This window comes from Gobius niger (assembly GCF_951799975.1).
Source record: "Gobius niger genome assembly, chromosome: 1".
NCBI lineage: Eukaryota > Metazoa > Chordata > Actinopteri > Gobiiformes > Gobiidae > Gobius > Gobius niger.
In genome coordinates, this window is record NC_136852.1 from 16,634,535 (window position 1) to 16,655,964 (window position 21,430).

Here is a 21,430-nt window from a genome sequence, read left to right on the forward strand (position 1 = left end):
TGCAAGTTCCTGGGTCGATACAGGACCTCAGTTGGTAAGGAACTCGCACTCGAAATTGCATTGGATTCAGGCTCTGAAGGTTCATAGGGGTGAAGCGGAAAGTAAAGTAGAGGCAAGACAACCCAGAAAATTGACCTTTATTTATGCTGTACCTGAACTTAATGTCGTTTTAGATGTGTGTATTTATTAAGCTTTTTTTCAGTGTATTCTTTATTTACGAATTCCAATGTGCTTGAACTGTTTTGTACCTGTGCAAATGGCTTAAATACGATGTATCTGTAAACATCACATGTGTATTGAATGCCCTTGACGTGACAGGCTTATAGACAAAGGCTCTAGTGAAGCATTCAGACACCGCAAGGTAAATTACAAACAGTGCCTTTTAATTACTCACAGAGGGGAATCACTTAGCCTTGGGTGTACCTCTTCACCGGACTCCTCCCCGCTCTCTCATTCATGCTTTTCCTCTGGCGCTCGCCACGACTTGCACAGCATAATGCCAGCCCTTCCCAATCACCGCAAACACACACCGAAATGCCTAATTACACTGGCTCGGAGATGGTAATGACAGAGTGAGGGGAGGATACGGCTTCCAGAGGAATGACTGTACTTGTCATAGCGGAGGCTTGTGGGTCATGCCGGCTCTGGCAACATAAAGATCTGCAGAGAGGCTAATCTGAAGCTTTTCTTCAATAAAAGAATAAAACAATGCACCTTGCCAAACGGTCAGTCGCATCGCAGGCCAGAGGTCACGTCCCGGGCTGTTTCACTCTGGAAAAGAAAAATGACCACGTTAGTTTTGAAAAGCTGATGTTTCGTAGCTGCAGACATGTAAATGAGCAACTCTGAATGAAATCTTTGAGACTTTTGGTGTTGTCTCTTTATTTGCATTGTGCATTTTATGTAATGTATTTATTGTAATGAAATGTAAAACAATGAAATGATCAAGCTACACACTTCAATGGAAAACAATGAAACTACAGACTATGCTGCCGCCTTTGTGTGGTCGTCAGAAGTTTGGAAACGCACATGAATGCCCGCTCAACTGGGGAAAACAACAGGACAACTTCAAAACAAGCGTCCCGACTTCTGAACCTGACTGCGGATCAATCTGTCCATTTACTGTTTAATGTGAGCTTTTTGGTTCAAGACTGCAACTTTCTGGATCTTCTCATGCATGCCCTTATAAACTTATAGTGTGTTATTAAGTTATGTGTTATATGTTTCATGTTGCACGATTGAACCTGGAAAAAATCCTAGTTCACTAACAATGGCAAATAAAACAATTCTGATTCTGAGTTCACTGTGGGAATGAACTCCCTTTCCTGTGATGGCATCAGTTGTCTGTTATCTTTGTTTTTTTGCTGCTCAAATAAACTAAACTGTGGGCTGCCACTGTCCTTGGAGTAACATAATTGTGAATGAAATGCCCGACATTAATGCAAGCAACAAGACGCTAACGCCACAGTTAAATTGTTACCTCAGTTCAGGCCCAGATATACAGGGGTGCATAAGGGTGCATTGCAACTTCATTTTATAATGCTTGCACCCTCACAATGTATTTTAATGTGGAGAATCTCTGCTTTCACCCCTTTGAAACTGATTGAGCCTCAGTCCGTTTGTTCTGGAGCCTCAGATAAACGCTACAGTGATAAAAGCCCGTTTTTATTCAGTGACATCAAAATCCCCACTTTCCGCCAGGAACAAAAACCAACAAAGCCTGTCAGGACAAAAACACCTTAAGTCTATTATACTGAGGCAGTAAACTATCGCGATAAACGCTATCATTGAAGAAAACCTTTTAATGCCACAGAAAATGACAGTTCAGCTCTGTTCGAAAATAATCTTATTCATGTTCCCACAATGAACATGAAATTCAATGAAACACTAAAAATGGGACGATAAAAGTTGAGCCCAAAAATGTATTGTGTATTTGTCATTTATTGAACGATAGGTCGATAAAGTCATTATCGTGACAGCCCAAGAGATGGCGACGATCCATCTCGGGAAAACGAGCTCCACAGTTCACACGAACGCAGCATGAAACAGTAGAGGAAGAAGAAGAAGATGATCTTTATTTATATAGCGCCTTTCACAGACATATAGTCACAAAGCGCTTTACATGAGACAGTTGTACATTCACTCCATACTCGGTGGTGGAAAGCTACGTTTGTAGCTTCAGTTTCCCCTGGGGGAGACTGTCAGAGGCGCTTTCGCGACTACACACGTCTGCGCCAACGGACCCTCTGACCACCACCATACATTCACTCACACACATCATTCATCCTGGCCTATTGTGCATGTTTTTAGTGGTAGGGGAAACCGGAGTGCCCGTAGGAAACCTACGCAGACACGGGGAGAACATGCAAACTCCACACAGAAAGGCCCTGTGCAGGTGGGAATCGAACCCGGACCTTCTAACTGTGAAGCGAGAGCACTAACCGCTGCGCTACCGTGCCGCCAGTTACACCAAATAAAAGCACCAAAAACTATGAAAAAACTCACACTTAAAAAGCAGAGAATAAACTAACACAATAAAGGCAAGGAGTGTAAGGTTTTTAATAAGTAATTCATAAACCAACCTATTCCCCACATGAGGTATATTCAAATTATGTAGGCAGTTGGTTTTATTGATAATTATTATTATTTTTTTTAAATCATGAGCACCACACTTTGGGTTGCCAGATCCTAGGGTTAAATCCAGCTCGGAAATGTAAAAAAGCGACCTGTCCCCAATCATGTCCTATTTAGTGCTCGTGAACCTCTTAACCCAAGTGATTTTTCTCTGACCTTTGTATCAGCTTTACCCGAATGTAAAAGGTCACTGCATATTGGCCAGTAATTTGAAAGCTAAGACCTACATGCCACATTTTCCGCGCTTTTTGACACCTTTTCGTTGCATTTTCATAATTTTTCTGTGGCTTTTTGCGGCGTTTTCTCCAAAAATTTCGGTCACTTTTTCCACACTTTTTTTTGCCTTTTCCGTTGCTCTTTGTCGTTTTTCTGTCGCTCTTTTAAGGTTTTTTTCATCCTTGTTTTCATCTTAGTTTTGTTGTTATTTTGATGCTTTTTTCAGGAAGCCTTTAGACTTGGTTAAAACCAAACTGGAGAAAACTGGTTCATGTGGGGGGTTTGTGAGGTTAAAGCTGGAGGTTCTTGTCTTTTCAGGTTGACGAACGCAAGTTGTTATCGTTCAAAAGTGAAGTTGTAAACGACAGTTGTACATAAACCTCCCCGTGCGATGCTCGGTAAAAGGGCGTGTGCTGAGCAGCGCTGGGTCAGCTCCACACACGTTTATTGCTGTTGTTGTGGAGCCCGAGCAAAGACGCCTCGGGCCGTTTCTCTGTAGCGCCTGTAAACACGCCCCGCTTTAACAACTGTCTAACATTAGGACACGGGGCTCTGCAAACAGGCAGCACCGAGAGGCAGAAAAAACACTTCTGAAGGTGAAGTGACAGAAGGTGGTTATTAATATTTAGAGCGTTGTCTGTGAGGGACAATAGAGAGTCAGACAAATGCAATTTTAATCAATAAAATCAATCAACATCCACTTGCCCTTCACTGACCATAGTGTTTAGCACAGAGCGTGACCTGATCAATGTTTATTAGCAATTTCAACGCAGTATCGGGGGGGGGGGGGGGGGGGGGGATTAAGGCTGTGGTTTCACTGCAGTAAAGTAAATCAACTGAAAACTTCACAACTGCAGTAGAGGGACAACGTAATCCCAAAAGAGATTACTGTATACTGTGTCCCTACAACTGCTAAATCTATTCATTCACGCACAAACATAGCTAATAGTTAAGGCAAACACCAAAGTGGAGGTTAATCACAGACCGAAGTTCACCAGATTCCTGAAGGACATAAATCCCCCAGGGAGCACTTGAACGCATCGACTGAAGCATCGGAGAAAACCCATCCAGACAAAACATCTGTCACACGGCCAAAACAGACTTGGCACCCTCTCCTTGTGTACAAACATGATGCTTCATGACAAAATAATCCCTGAAATACACACTTTAAAGTAAAAACAATTAGCATCTCAGGTGGTCTGGCATTTGGTTTAGCCGTGATACTGTGTGTGGTTTCAGGCGCACATTGTCTCTGAATGATTCAATACTGGATAATGGAGATCATAATGAGCTCTTTGCTTTGAGGGAGTGTGAACCCCCTGCAGAGAGGGGTGGGCAGCCCCATTCACTCGCAGAGACTGGCACGCGTTATTCCTTTCATTCCCCTCTGCACAAGCCATTGACGGCCACAATCCCTTTGAAGGAAACACAAAATCGACTTCTTCATTTCACATATGCAACACTGGTCTGTATTTCGCTGAAGTATTTCCAATGTGGCCTTACGACACAAACAAATACCGCTGTTTATGTTGTAAAGCAAGGGGCTCCAACCTTCCCCATGTGAACTATTTCTTTTTAGAAGTTTAGAGTAACAATGGGACCGGAGCTCAGAAAGTGGCCAATTCAAACTACAGTAAGTAAAAATAGAAAACTGCTGTGTGGTGACCTTTGTTGTAAAGGGACATAAGGGGATAATAGAAATATCACAAACAACAAGAGCACAATATGGCCAGTGGTTTGTTCTATGGGATTTGAAGGGGCATCTTAACCTCTATGAGACCCGTTTATTGTAACTACTTCTTATTGGTGAAATACATTATGAATTTTCTTATAGATTTCTTCTTTTTTCATGTCTATTGTCCTTACCAGCTTTAGGACAACGCATTTGCGAACTCTGGCATTATTACATTGATGCTTTCTCCTGCCACATTGATTAACATACATAAAACAAAACAAAAAGTATAACAGAAACTGGAGTGCAAATTGAAAACTGGACAGCATTTCTTGCAGCGTATCCAAATATAATGACATAATGATACTACACATGATAATTGCGCGACTGTTTCACCAAACCTCTCAGAAATGCTCCTGGAGCCGGGGATTGCTACGCCGCTGCTGGTTACCATAGGAACAGGAAGGTGCACCAGCGAAAGACACATGGTGTAGGCGGCGAGGACCACAGTCAATCAGGACACAGCACCTGAGAACAGCGCTGTAAACGACACCAAACATCGCACGGCGCCAGACAGGGCTGCGGCTTAATGTGGAGGCTCTCGACAAACAACTCGCATAAAGCAGCAAGGTTCAAATCGGACGGCTCGTTACCGGGACTGGTCGTTAAAGTCCACCTCCAACAACTGTCTAAAAGAGACCACCATAAAAAGCTGCTCCTGCACTTCCCCTCTGAACACGGCCGTGAATAAAGTCTTAAAAAGAAGTGAGGGGAGATCTGGTGTCAGGTGACTGCACATCAGAGACAATGATCAGCTGCAGGTCGTGTCATCTACACTTCCCTCATGACATGACTGTGTTGTCAGAGGAACCATCAGCAGAAATCAATCCTGTTTGGGGACATTGTAGGGAAGACCTGCCCCTGTAGCTCCCACAATATTGACTGTAAAGGTTTTACATTTTACATCACTCTGGATTCTGGAGGCCCCAACAGTGGAATTTCCTGCTTTATAACTTGAAATCATGAAAGGTCCTGTGTATTAATAGGAAATAGCTGTTGAAGTACGGTTAAACACATACTTCCTTAGAAAGTCAACACCTCATGACATCAGCAGCTGTTTTAAACTTTTCAGAAGGAGACAGACTGAATATGCAGGAAATACTTGAGCATGAATGAAAATAAAACAAAACGCAATGGGTTCGGTTTCAGTTTAAATTCTCCACGAGGGAATAACAGTATAAAAAAGCTCAAACAAGTCGACTGAGAATAATGTGTGCCCTTTTAGATGTGCAGCACAGACATAACCAGGACCTCAAGGATAATCCGACACAATGAAAAAGTGCCACTGGCGCTTTGAGAGTGACATGTCATCACAGCTGTTCGCTCCCACGGAGGGTCCCAGGGGACACCCCATTAATGATCCGGTTCAGGAAGGAAACTGTGTTAAATGTTCCTTAAACACGTGTTCATTTGATGATTTTACTTCTGTGGATGTGTTTTCTGAGCACCGCACTGTTCAAGAAAGAGGTCAGACTGAGGACAATTGTCTGTTATTATAACATCCTTATGCATTTAAGGTTTTGGTCAGGTGACACTCACCGCCAACGACTGGGGACAAGTTACTACAACTATATGATATATACCCCACTGAATTTGACTTAAAACATGAAAACAGCAATATTAAGTATTGAGTCAAAATGCTAGCAGGTCATAAGCAACTGATGAGCCTACATTTAATTAATTAATACATTTAATTAATTCATTATCCGGACAATGCACAATTACATTAAGTTCAGTTCAGTTTGTACTATGTGGTCTTCAGGGGAAAGGTCAGTCTGAAAGCCTTCTGTAAATTTGGTAATACTGCACAGCGTCAAAACAGAGTTTAAAGTAGCATTATTCAACTTTTTATGTGGAAAAGTCAAGTTGATGGTAAATGGTCTCAACTTATATAGCGCTTTTTCACCTACATTAGGCACTCAAAGCGCTTTACAGCAAGGGTCCACTCACCCATTCACACACCAATGTACACAGACACTGGAGGCAAGGTGGGTGAAGTGTCTTGCCCAAGGACACAACAACAGCATGCACCTTCAGGAGGCAGGATTCGAACCCCCAATCTTCCGATCATGAGATGACCCGCTCTACCATCTGCGCCATTGTGTATTTAACCTTGTAGTGACCCAATGGCTGTATGAGAGGTCAGCATCGTGCATTTACTTTTGATCACAGAGGTCGCTCCAGGATCACTTGTTTTGTAGGTTTTCTGGTGAGAAGGTCCGTCGGTAGTGAAAACCTTCCAAACAATAGATCCTTGAGTGTCCTAGAGACCACCATGATGGGAAGTAAAGGTGCCATGCTGACCACTCATACACCCACAAGCTCAAATACGCACAAATATAAACTTTTTTATTCCACATAAAAAGTTGCAGTTAATGCAGCTTTAAGGTTTATTCATAGGATTTTTTCTCAGTGAAAAGCCGTCAGTGTCTTCAGACCAAACGTCATCAGAGGGTGTCGTCTCTACATGGAAACACGCTAAAACAAGCAAAGCTAACATGCAAAGTTGTGTAGCATTAGCATGGATAATGTCAGCAGCACTGCCATGATCAGTGCCTGATGACTGAGTGCCTAGAGCAGGTAGAAAGGCACTATATAAATGTGACCATGTAACAAGGTTGGTGAAGGTTCCCAACCTTTCTTCCTTGAAGTACTAGTAGAGACTCAGTCCAAAAGCATAGCCCTCAAAGGAATGCATCAAAACATAAAAATAATGGCTAATGAGCATGTAGTCCTTTAGTAATGATATTTTTATTAAATAATATCTGTTTTAACCTGACCCTCTGACCTCTGACCACACAAGGCTCCAGGGACCATTAACAGTCCTGCCGCCCCCCAGGTTAGGAACTACTGTAGACGGCACAAGCCAAGCATTTTGAGAGCGGAAGAGGGAGACGCACATATTAAACAAAACACTCCAGGTATGTTTTTGAAGAGGGAAACGATAATAAAATAATCTACAAAAGACCTGATACTGAAGTAAGATACACTCGTTTCTCTTACACCCCCAGACTCACTTAAGGCCTGTGAATGAACACAGTTGGGGGAGTGTGTCCGATGCGAGCCAGAGCTTCCTGTAACACAATCTGAACAGTGACAGACTAACAAGGCTAAATGATGATGAGGTCTTTAGCGAGTGACTGCAGCAGGAGAGGCTGTACGCCAAAAAGCTGGAGAGAGGCCATGACCCTCTCCAATACATTACAGAGACGTCCATAAATACAACAGGAAAGACTGGCTCAGCCTTTATTGACGGCGCAGAAAGAGCTTGATAATGATTATGAGAAAGTAATTATCGTTGGTCTTTAGAGGCTCGGTTAACCACTTTGGTCCCGGGGTCAGATTTTGCAAGTAAAAAAATAAATACAAAATACAAAACCTCAGGCACACTTATCCAAGAAACAGAGGACTTAATCCCCAAGATATTCAAATGCGCCAAAGCAGTATTTAGGGATAAGTTTGGGGTTTGGCAACACGTCTGGAAGAAGTGCAGGAGAGTACGACAGCGAGTTCGGCTGGTGCATGACGACTGGGCTGATTGTGGAAAGATGAAAATAAATGTGCATTTTTTTCAGTGAGTGCCAGACTTTTCTTAAAATGGCTTTTGAGATTCCTGTGAACTTATGGTCAATGCTTGAATCAATGTGAATTTGTACGGATATACTGACTTTTGCTATAAGATATCCTCAAACAAGGCCAAACTGCAAATAGTTATTGCACCTGTTGAGAACCCTGGTCTAAACTACCATGTTCGTAAGTTACATGGCCTTTAAAGCAGTATTAAGCAACTCATGCCCCTAGAGGCCACAAGCGCAATTGCAGGTGTCGTTGCATGTTGCGTTTTTATCTCATTAATTGTCCGTGAGAGTAAATACTACGCTGACAGAAAAGGCGAAGGAAGAGAGGGATATTGTACATCCAATTCCACAATGGAAATCATTTTTTTCACTCACACTTGGTAAATTTACTTACTGTAAATACTGTTTAAAATGGCGCTAGCCCAAAGTTAGCTTTGCCCGTTAGCCTGTTAGCTTCTTCTTCGTGATTCTATTAGTGTGTGTTGATGGCTCCGGTCCGGTGGCAGTGAAGTTGCAATCTCATCTCCCCCAATCATCCCATTAACACTTGTATTACCCCAAGAGGGAAAACGAAAGGGATTTATTAAGGTAAACAAGCTACTTAGTTCTGCTTTAAGACGGATTATTCTGTTGTTTCTTGTGGACATTATATGCCTTAACCTCTTAACCCTGGCCTGAAATTAGCTCATTTTCGACTGGAGTTTACAGCCTTTTAGCCAGAATAACGCCTCATTTGAAAGCTAGGACCTACACAACTGATCGGGACTTGTTTGTTGCGTTATCGCTGTGATTTCGTCTCTTTGTCTTGTTTTCGTAATCATAATTTTCTGTCTCATTGTTGTCTGGGTTTTTGTCGCTTCCTTCATCACTTTCTTTACTTTCGGCATGTTTTCGTCACTTTTTGTGGCTCTTTTTTTTGCCTCTTCATCACTTTGTTTTTCTTGTCGCTTGTTTATTCCGTTTTTGTCGCCTCTTTTTTGTCACTTTTTCTGTGTTTTCCTCCTCGTGTCCTCCTGCGCTTTGTTCAAGAAGCTTCTAAATTCGGGTAAAGCCAAACTGTAGAAAAAGTTCAGGTGGGGGCCATTAAAATTGCAATTTCAGTTTGCTTGCGGGGGAATTGAGCAGCCCAACTTAAAAAGTGGAAGGCATTTCTCAGGCGTGAACTTTGTTTTCAACTCGTCCGATGAATCAGAAGTGACGGCGTCCACTCTCCTCCAAACGCTTTCACAATGGCTCCAGAGCAATGGGGTCATCACACAAAAAAAAGAGGCCTCGGCACAAACCGGGGCTCATCTCGCCTCCACTTGTACCGTTGGTTTTCCCTTTTTCAATAGCGCCACTAAAACTCGAGGCTGCTGAAGAGGAGCACGGGGGGGGAATGGGCTCTCAGTGACAAACTCAGACTCAGAGCGAGACTTCCTAAAACTCAAAATCAAGATAACAGTGAAAAGAGTTCCTGTCTGGAGATTTCACTGGGCCCGTGTTGTTTGGCAGAGACAAGACAGATAACGCGGAGATACAACAGTCAAAGATAGACATAATATTTCCGGGCGGCTCCTCTAATGTTGGTGAAATCATCTCTCCTGGGGGGGTTTGAGCCAGTTGCAGCAAGTGGATGTTTAGGACAAGCACAGCCTTTTACGCTGGACTGCCCTGTCTTATAAAGCCTACAGACAATCTGCAGGGGGCGCAATGACAGTTCTAGCAGTGAAAATAAGTCTAAGATTAGTTTAGTGATAAAGACAGTGAAATTTAGTCCAAATGCCAAAATTATAATTTTTTCCACCAATACATTAAGTCTTTATGATCTTAACCTCTTAACCCCCGCACATTTTCTCCAGTTCAGCTTTACTAAATCTACTGCTTGAAAAGCTTTTAACCATTACTAATTGCTATTTAATTGTTATTAATATTTATTATGTATATGTATTTTACCTCTTATTCTAGTGAAGCTATTGGTTGGCTGTGGCTGCCGGGGTGCTGCCTGTGAGCGTCTGAATGGGCAACCTCCGGCCAAAATGTGTCGGCGCCCTGTGGCTGCAGCCGAGGTGCTGCTCCTTGGATGGTGTTTCCCAGTGTTAATTTTGACAACATATTTTATTTTAGTTTTAGTCTTAGTCTTTTGACTAAAATGTAATTTAATTTTAGTCGAGATTCAGTCAAAAAAAAAAAAAAGTCTAGTTTTAGTCGACGAAAATTGCATGTCAATTTAGTCGACTAAATTTAAGACTAATTTAGTCGACTTTGCATTGATAATATTCATTATAATCATATTTAATCTTGTTCCTCTGCTTCATGGAGCTGCTCCACATGATAAAGCTCAGAGCTGATCCTTTGGCAGTGAATTTAAATGATATGAGGCTCTTTCAGACGGTCAATAGAAGTTTGGATGATTTTAGTCTCTCCGTTTCATTTTTATTTAGTCTTATTTTAGTCGACTAAAATATCTGGACATTTTAGTCATAGTTTTAGTCTCATGAGAAACTTTTAATTTAGTTTTAATCCAATTTTATTAGTCAAAAATAACACTAAATATTTTAGTCGACGAAATTAACACTGGTGTTTCCTTACCTGGTTCATCTGTACTCAGCCTTAAGTCAGCCTTATGTCCATTGTTTTACCTAGAGTGTGTGTGGTTAGGACTGTCATGATAATATTGACTTATCGTTCAATAAATAACAGATAAACAATATGTTTTTGGGCTCGATATTATCGCCTGTAGATTTATTAGAATTCGCCCCCTATTTTTTCTGTGCAAAACTTTGATTTTAACTGAAGTAAATTGAGTTACATTATATTTCATGTTTATTGCAGCTTATGTGGTATTTTAGAATATGATTATGTACTTTTAGAACAAAGATTCATTGTCCGTTTTATGCCTGAGAGTTGACAGCATCTAGTATCGTTCGAGTCAATAATATCGTTTATCGCAATACTTTCCTGTCTCAATATATCGAACTTCAAATTTGTTATTGTGACAGGCCTATGTGCGGTGTGCTTGTGTGGTGCGTCTCTGGGGAAGATGGGGCGAGTGTGATTGTGATGTGTTTGTATCTGTGGGAGGAGGTGGGTAAGAGGGATTGTTTTTAAATCTGTAAATAAATCTAATAATAATATAAAAATAAATAAATAAATCTTATAAATGAAGACTGATTGGATTGATTGATTGATTGATTGAGCAAAAAAAGTGATAAAAATGACAAAAACATGACAACAAAGCAACAAAAAAGAGACACAAAAACCAAATAAAAAGCAGGCCAACAAAAATGTAACAAAAAACGCTTAAAAAAAACACAGTGACAATGAGACAAAAAAGTTATGATGACTTTTTTTTAGGTTTTAGCCTTCACTGTTGCTCTCCAGTCGAGAAGCTGTTAGATTTGGGTAAAGCCGAACTGGAGAAAATGGGCTCGGTTTAGGCCTATGTAATAGCTAAGAGGTTAACTATCACAGAGGAAAAAATGTGTTATATTTTTGGTTCAATAATTTCATTACATACTTGTTCCTTTATTACATTACTGGCTTATTACATTTAAAATTGCATTATGTATTGTCCATTATCACATTATCGGTTCCTCCACATCCCGACATCTTTTACCAAAACTTCTGCTGATGAAAAGTACAAGAACAAGCGAGAGAATGAGGCATTACTCAAGGAGGTCAAGTCGATCCGTGGTCATCAAAGCCAGAGTGGGCTGTCACAAGCGCTTAGGTTCAAAGTGTAGCTGGAGGTGCCCTCGGCTGAGTTTTATTTGAGCTCCGCAGACAGATGAAGTTCACTCCTGTCACATGTTTCTCACAGACCCACAAGAGTCAAGACATGACCCCGAGGCACCGACAGCAACAAAGGTAAGGGCAGGTCTGAGCGACTCGGGGGTCCAAAAATAGCTCTCACAAGACCAGGCTTTGTACGACATTTCATTATGCTGTGTAATGCTATTTGAAGAAAAAGAGCATTCCAATTCATTTTCAGAAGGGGTCACAACACGGGATTACTTGTTGGTATTAACTGTGTGCTCACGGACAGGAAGTAATTGATGCAACAATGTAACCAACAAACACAGCTCATTAAGAATTAAATCAGGGATACACAGTAAGACAAGTAAACTCTAGGGGATTTAGAAAAAGGACATTTTGGCAAATAGTTTCTCTGACCCTCCCGCAGTTATCCAGGCTTATGCCACTTCTATCCAGCACTTGAGCAGCAGAGGAGCAGCACGGAGTTTGAGGAAATTAAAAACACATCCACCACTCCCTGGTTCCTCCCACAGCAGCGGCGCAGCCAACCACTGCTGCCTGCTTGTAAAGTCTGCGCTCCCCACATCATATATTTAGACCCACAAGCTCAGGGTTGGTAGCAAAACGGGAGTAAGAAGTTCTTGGCAGTAACAGAGTAAGAGTTTAAAACTGCACGGGGAAAGTATAGGTCAAAGTCAGGCCGGTTAGAGTCCAGCCTCAGTGGTGAGTCTCGACTTAGATCTACTACAAGCTTCACTTGAGCTACGAACCAGAAGAGGGGCAGTCAAAAGTATAATACACGCTCAGGAAGACTGTAAGATATGATGTCTTGTATTTCCATGGACGTTCGGACCATTATGGCGATGATAAAATACTTTAAATGCACTGCTTTTCCGCACGGCCAAAAGTATTCGACGAATGATCAGATTAATCACACTCATGTCTGATGAACAACATAAGCATAAAGGTTATGTGGCCTCAGAAACCAAACCACAGAGAAAGTCTTCTGAGATAAACGCTCTTACTCTCAGTAAAACCACAATCACTTAATCCCTCACAGATCAGTGTGTTATTACAGCAAGACACAAGTGTGCAAAGCTGCATCTCGCCATTTAATAAGTGTACAGTAACATGCAAAACTCCATCATGAGAATATGCCAATAAGGAAAGAATAATACAATAATAATTTCATGGAAAAAGTCAAATAGTTGAACAAAACAATCTCAAAATAAAGGTGCATGCTGTTGAAAACCTGGCCAAACAGGAAATATGGCTTCATGCAGAAGCCTGTACAATAGTAATGGCTGTGAGCTACCAGGCCGTCGAGTTTCACTACATGAGTCACGCGCAGCGCCTGCCGAAGCTGTGTGGGTCTACAGAACAATCACTGCTGGCACAAGACAAATTCAGCTCTACTCTATGTCAAACATTCTTATTCACAAAGTCAGTGCACAACAGCTCCATCGCCACAGAACGAGGGCGGTGCCTTCACGGCCATGAGGAGGGTCCCGTTAATAAGAGCTGTGCCACATGTGCTGCATATGTCCAGACCTTCTGTGTTAATTAGTCTATATTTATGTTTACACTAAAACGTATATGTGAATTCCTTACTTGTGCGTCTATGGCTTTAGAGCAGATGCAGGAGGACAAAAGTGCAGCTCAGATGTAAAAGCTCAAACGAGGCCTCAAGAGCTTTTTATACTCACAGACCTGGAGAACATGGAGAACAGGTGCAGTTTAATAATACACTGAAGATCCTGGTCAGCTGAAGAAACGCCTCACTTCTGCAGAAAAAAAAAAACCCTCTGCTCAGCTGCTCTTATTCATCTTCATCACGCACTAACCAGGCTTCATTTCTCTCTTCCACTGACAAACTGATGGTTAGATTACAGCACCTCATCACAAAACGAACATGGTGCACGCCACACCCTGCACCGATTTACAGAAGTCCGTTTTGTTTGTTCCCCCCAAACTGCCATTTAATTTGCGACAGATGGAAAAGGTCGCCAAGGGCATTAAGTTGCTGCTACTGTAGTTTACACACAGGCTCAGTTTCAGACGAGCTGCAGCCACCTGGATCCTTAATTGACTGTTACGCGATTAGCAACAGGAATCACTCGCCACACAGCTGTGCATTTGAGCCGCAAACCTTTGCACTTGTTTCACAGAAATGAATGAGTCATGGCTGCACAACATATTGCCAAACTTTCCTTATTGCAATTTTAGGTGGCGCAACATCAGGATCACAAGAAGATCTCAAGTTTTGTTTTGACAGACTTTGTTCAAATTTAATGGCACATACAGTGTTGAAATGGGTCAAATCATTAGCGCAATATAGATACAGACGGCATCTCTGGAATCGCCCATATATGGTCATGTTTAAAAACAGTTAAGGGGGAAAACAATTGAGAAAACTTTATCTTAAAACTTTATCTAATTATTCAAAAACTACTTTAACAAACGCTGAAATATGATTATGAATATACTTTTCTACTAAATAAAGGTACAGAGACATGGAAAGGAGCAAAGTGGTTCAACAGCCCATAAATACATAAATAACAGAGAATGCTAACTTGATGCTACATGTTAGCATCGGGCTAATGCTAACGGTTAGCTAGCGCTAGCTACGACTGGCGTTTTTTCACTTCTAATGACCATCTGCTGTGAGAAAATATCCATATGGACCCGATTTACACTTGACATTATTTATATGTAATAAATAAGTTCATATTCAACCAGAAAATGGTTAAAAAGAGTGGAAAATTGTGCTTCTCTAAAGATTCTATTTTCCCCCTCAGCGAAGCCACGCCCCCCTTCTATGACGATATATGCCGTCTGTATCTATTCCAGACAGTCACTGAATATTATTGACATTTCTTTCTTATATTATGCACAACACATGACTAAAGGTCGCCCGTTGTGTTGGAGAGGTGTGGACATTAGAAGGTGCCCGCGTCACTCTCTGCGGCACAGATGGTTCAAAGTGCAGAGGCCGGTGGAGCCATCTGTTTGCCCAGCCTGGCCCTGCCTCATGGACACAGCATTCAAATAGCATTTGCATTCACTGCCTTCACGGAGGAGCAACTATTTTAAGACAATGGTACCTGTTCAGTTTAGGAATTGAGAAACTCGCAATAAATCTACCTTGAATTGTCCTGCGTTTTGTTTCGATCGCGTATGTTTGGGCTCAAAACACTTGCACGCCACCTGATGAGGTCATGAAGTGGAGCTCTCTGTGCTTAGTTACAGTATATCTCCACTACAAATCATCTGCTTCTCACGCCACTATCCCAGGAAACGATGAATCCAAGTGTGTTGCACAAAGAAAGTTTTCATATTTCTCTACTCGCTACTTGCACATAACCCATAATGCTTTGCACCGGGGTAGCTACGACCTGGAGGCCTTTGAGTGCGAGTGAAGCTGCAGCCAAACAATGATGAAAAACAACTTCTGCTGTTGTTCATAATTGCTCCAACAATCAAAAACGTAATAAGGAACTACAAAGCACTGCACACAAACTCAACTTTTCAATCAATAGATAAAAAGGTACAAATTTTATTACGTTTTTTTATAGTGGAATTGGATTTTTTTTTAATGGTATTTGGAAGATTAAAGGGATATTTCAGGATTTTTGACAGGGCCTCATTTCCTAGTTATCCATAATGTTGCTGGTACCTGGAGATATTTTATAGAATAATTTTAACCATTTTGCATTTAAAATACCTCATATTTGAGCAGCATCAGCTTCGTGTTTGTATAAGCTACGCAGCGGCGGAGTGATCTGCTAGAAAATGGTCCCTCAAAATGCGATCATTCATGTGATGCAAGGTCAGTTATATTCCAAAAATTATTCTATCGACACAGATATTTATATCGTTAGTCTGGTGTTATAAGTGCGTAAGACTGTTTTTAATGCAGGCTCGCTGATACCGTAGAAATGCGCTAGCCTTTCATTAGCCTAGCTCCACGAAACTCTTCAAATATAAAATGTATGAACTGTATGAATTACAAAAAAAAAATCTCCAGGCACCAGCAACACTCTGGATAACTAGGAAATGAGGCCCTATGTCAAAAATCCTGAAATATCCCTTTAATATTAGTCTCTTCGATGACAGCTCGATGACAGTGGTGCTTATGGCCCCTAGAGGCCATAAGCACCGCTGCAGGTGTCGTAGCATGTACCAGTTTTTAACTCATTTTTTAACTCATTAATTGTCCATGAGAGTAAATACTTTGCTGACAGAGAAAAGACAAAAAAAGACAAAGGGATGTTGTACATCCAATTACACAATAGAAATATTTTTTTTCACTCAAACTTGGCATTAAATACTGTTTAAGTGGCTCTAGCCTGCAGTTAGCTTTGCCCGTTAGCCTGCTAGCTTCTTCTTCATGATTCCATTAGTGTGTATTGCGCTTCTGACCCGGAGGCAGGGGAGCTGCAAGGGTGGTTTTCTGGACAGAGACACCAGGGGTGATGAAAGAACCCCCAATCATCCCATTAACACTTTATTACCCCCAGAGGTACTACGGAAAGGATTTATTAAGGTTTAAGTTACTTAGTTCATAGAAAAATAATACGGTGTTCAAAAGTATTCAAAAAGCCTGGATAGAGTATGAGGCATTAAACGACTTTTATATCTTTACAAAATAACAAAGTCCAAGAGTAATCAGCAAGATGACTTTCAAAATGTTTATGGCACCAGAAACTAAAACTGTAAAAGTCAAAGGGTTTGCTTGAACAATACAACCACGCTCACAGTCAGGACAAATTGAACTACTGTACGTGTTTGGCTAAATCCTGTATTTAACAGCAGCATCGCCGCTTTATTATCACGCTCACAATGGAATTACTAGAGGAAGCTCTAGACAAGAGACCTTTCTCAATTGTGACTCGAAGCGATCGTAGCAGAAATCCCAGCGTGTTCCCAGATCCCCACATTCCTCAGACAGTTCTCATTGACAGTAGAAATCGGCCATTGTTAATAATAAACCTCATTGTCTGCTCTCCTCTTAACGGGCTTTGGGGGGCGGGGGACTTCCCACAGCCAACGTTTGAGAAGACAAACAAAGTCAGGAGATACAGAGAACGAACAAGGACGGCTTTCTGAACAAGGTCGAAGGGACGGCCGTGATAAGGGGAGAAAAAAACGAGGTGTGACTCGTTCAGGCAAAGGAGTTTTAAACATGAAGAAACAAAACTGACCCCAATAGCACCGTGACTACACCCTGCTCGGAGGAAAAGGGGGGGCAGACGTAAAGCTGTAGTGACAGCATTGCTACACTAACAACACACCCCCACCTCTGAGTCAGACATGCCCTATTTGCCCCGGCATTATCAGCTGTGTGGGAAGAAGCATATGAGAGAAGTGCAAGTGGCAAGTATTAAAATAGACTTGCCGATTTTATTGCTTTGTTAAGTCTTATAGTCTTATGTTGGGTATCATGCATGCCCCAGAGTCAGACTTCTTCCTGTTAGGTTTTTGACCATTCAAAAAGATCCCAGACAAAAACATTGGTGCAGTCACTGACGGCCTCAACACTACAACTGCACATTAGGTCACAGGGCTATCGTTATTGCAATTCTGTCGGGCTGCACGTTTAATTAAAACAGAATCTGAATCAGAATTAAAACCATTGCAAGAAACACATGGGAAAGACTGTACTTTAATGCTTGTATCAACGCAACTGCAGGTGTCGTAGCATGTTGCGTTTTTTACTTATTAATTGTCCGTGAGAGTAAATACTACGCTGACAGGAAAGACAAAAGGAGAGAGGGATATTGTAAATCCAATTACACAATGGAGATCATTTATTTCACTCAAACTTGGCTGTAAATACTGTTTAAGTGGCGCTAGCCCGCAGTTAGCTTGTCCCGTCTTCTTCATGATTCCATTAGTGTGTATAGGTTGCTCCGGTCCGGTGGCAGCAAAGTTGCAATTGTGGTTTTCTGGCCAGAGATTCCCGGGGGCGATGAAAGACCCCCCAATCATCCCATTAACACTTGCAAAACCCCCAGAGGAACTACGGAAAGGATTAATTAAGGTAAACAAGCTACTTAGTATTGCTTTAAACCAAAATTGTAAGAAATGACTTTTTGATCAATTTCTGTAAAAAGAAGACACGTGTGTAGTGTTGTCTACACACCAGGATATGTAGACAACACTATTGGACACTCATTATACAGTTTATCGGCAAAGAGAGTGGATTTGAGGGTGTGTTGCTCTTCAAGTTAATACATAAATCGTGAACCTAACGGTAAAAATCTCAATTAGATTTGTGCAGCTCATTTTCCTCTAATTTAATGGAACTTAATGTGTCAAAATTGTGATATAATTGCAATCGCGCTGCAAAGCTGTCCCCGAGTGTGTAGCATTGAAAATATTTGGAAAATTACACAGTAAGAGCTGTGCCCGTTTGGGTGTTAATGGTCTATCCAAGTCAGCCATGCATGTGAGGACGGCCCGCACATGAAGAATGCGAGGAACGTAGCACTGTGAGCCTGTTTTATTAAGAGGCTGTGGCCGGCAGAGTGCGGGGGACTGACTGCTGATGCTGGACCCCTGGGGCAGAGGCCAGATAGATATCCACAGCAGTGCAGTCTAAGGGGGGGTGAACAAACAGGCCTGCAGGCGCCCAACGCATGGGACAGTCAACTGGGAAGTAAGGCTGCAAGATTCTGGGGGAACACAATAGAGATTTTTCTTTTTCTGATGCATATTACAGAGAAACTACAGAATTTGCCAGTTTTGTTTAAGAAAACTCAACAGAGACAGGATAGTTTGTTGTATAGTTGTTATATTTTGTTGTAATGCATACGGTATTTGTTGCCTTTGCAGTTTAGTCATTCCAACCAATCAAATTGCAATCTCGACTGAATTGCGACGCTCACTGCAGACCACAGCTGGGCGACTCCTCTTCTGCTCTGTCCAGGAAACTCCTATAAGCTCACAGGAAGAGAAATATCACAGGAAAACAACTGCATTTTAGGATAAAAACTGCAGCTACGTCAAACCACAAGCTCAAACTGCTGGGAATTAAAATCACTAAGCTTAATGTTTTGGCAAAGACTGGGATGGTGCGCTAAGTGGGTTAAGACGCACCCCATCTCTAATCATTCAGGCCGCCCCCTGCTCCCCCCTTTCTGCCTTCAGCTGCCAACACCAGCTGAGAGACTGGATTTCAACGCTTCAGTCCGATAGGAACACGCAATCAGAAAGGACAGGACATGCACAGAGCACATCAGACACCAATGCCCCAACTCTTTTACAATTACAAATCTCAATGTGATGTTATTATATTGCTCCAGAAAATACAAGCAGACAAGCATTGAATGCCACTGTCTCTCGCTATAACACGGGATAATCCAAGCAAGTGCTTCTATATAATATATAATACAATACTGTTAAGTCTATCGAGTGATATTTGTGACAGAACTATAAGGCTGGGTACCGTTTAGGTACTACTGGTAGCGAAAAAATAAAAGTAATCGAAAGGAAAAGAAAGAAAGCACAAGTTAAAAAAAAAAGAGAAGGAGAAGGAAAATTGGGGAAAAAGTGAAAAAAAATTGGGGGGAAATTTAAAAAAAATGTTGGAGAAAACTGGGAAAAATTTGGGGCAACATTTGGAAAGAAAAAATGGAGGACAACGTGGAAAATTTTTTGAGACATTTGGGGAAAAATTGGGGAAACCAAGAAATACTTACTGAAAGTAAATGGAAGGAAAATAAACAAATTAACATTATTAATCTGTTTTATGGATCTATATGACAAATAATTTAGTGTAGGTATCGAAAAAAGTTAAAGTACTGGTATTGAAAAAATATTGAACGGTACCCAGCCCTACAGACGGACCTCGTCTTCCCCTCACAATCATTTCAAGCAGTGCAACATATTTTGCAAACCACAAAATATTCTGTGTCCATGGGGTCGGAAATGTCTCAAAATGTTCCAGGACCAGGAGTATAAATGTGCAGAGTCAAATTAATTTAAATTCAGTAATAAATAAGTAATAAATCTACTCGCAATAGCAAATACGAGTCAGTCCCTATTTCCAAATCTCGCAGCCCTATGTGGCGCCTATCGTTACTCGACTCCTCCCTGGCTCTTTTTGTGCACCATTTTACATCGACGGGACGAAAAGCACAAGGCACAAACCCTCGCCCACTTCTCACACGGTGTCACAGACCCGACAGTAGCGAAATCTGAGGCGGGATGAAACCGTAGCAGAGGAGCCGCTCTGGTGCTGCCGCTGTTTGCCTGTAGGACTTGGAGCCGGGAAAGCACACACAATACAGTAGGTCCATTGAGACCCCGGTAAAACAGAGCGGCAGAAAGCACTGTACAAACTGACACTGTGAGAAAGAGGGAAGAATGCAGAGTGAGTGAGAGGGGAATACGGCCAGAGTAAATAACACCAGCCGCGCATTTCAAAAGGCCACTGCCGACTTTATAGCGCTTTGTTCGCAAACGCATTCAGATACGTGGACAGTGCTCGTGTCGGCATTTTATCACTGATACAAGCTTTGCTAATGGAACACAGAGAAAAGACATTTAAACTCATTAAAGAAAAGGAAAACCCATGTGTGAGATTAGGGCTGCTTGATTATTGTCATAATTGAAATCACGATTATTCAAACGATTATTTGTTGCCTTTTCTGTATATTTTCTGTTTTCTGAACAGTCATAAAAGTACAAATGATTTCAAGTTTGCCTCGATTAAGGAGAGGTCTCTGTTTCACACCTGCCCCCTGCTGGCCAGCCCTCACACCTGCGCAAGTAAACTGAGCAGCGCGGCCTGATGACATCATCACACAGCGCTGTTTGTTTTTATTTCAGAGCCATGGCACGTGAAATGCGAAGGGAAAATAATCCCAGTGCCATGAAATAATGCAAGTCTGAAAAAATAAAATAAAATGTATTATGCTAATGTTGTAATCGTTTAGTGTAATCATCGAAATCGTAATCAATTTCGATTAATTGCACAGCCCTATGTGAGATATAATAAAACATAATTTAAAATTGTTGTCAGGGAGTTACGTTTACAAGAGCATTAGTTCCAAACAAGTGCAGCTTCAGGACACACAAAAACTTTTTAATTACGGTAAATTGAATAATTAATTTCAACCTTGTCCCTGGTAAATCATAGAAATACAGTATTTCCTTATAAACTTCTGCACTGATCGTGATGCCTGGCTCAGATTGCAGAATCTTTTTTCAGGGGGAGTCCTGGCTCCTATTGTGCATGTTTTAGTGGTAGGGGAAATTGGAGAACCCGAAGGAAACCTACACAGACATATGGAGAACATGCAAAACCAAAGCTCACACATAGACTGAAAATCTTGAATGTAGCATCACCATTTGCTGCTGAAGCCTTAAACTATAGCAATGAGGGCAGGCTCTGAAGGTTTCTTGCTGACGTTTTTGCCTCCAAGTCATTATTGAACACAAGCTTGTGATTCTTACCTCCAAGTGTTTGTAACATGCACAACATTATACTTTTATCTCCTTTTGCCATTTTTAGTTTTGCACAACT

The 21,430-nt window shown here is 41.5% G+C and overlaps 1 protein-coding gene across 1 annotated transcript in view; it reads right to left on the minus strand.

Moving 5' to 3' along the window:
• The window catches only part of LOC306960952 (signal-induced proliferation-associated 1-like protein 3), a gene marked incomplete at its 3' end in the record, with an annotated part of 33,988 nt that overhangs the window by 1,806 nt on the left and 10,752 nt on the right, over positions 1-21,430 (minus strand). The window contains exon 2 of the mRNA XM_079553543.1: positions 715-771. The remainder of the gene's footprint in view (positions 1-714; positions 772-21,430) is intronic.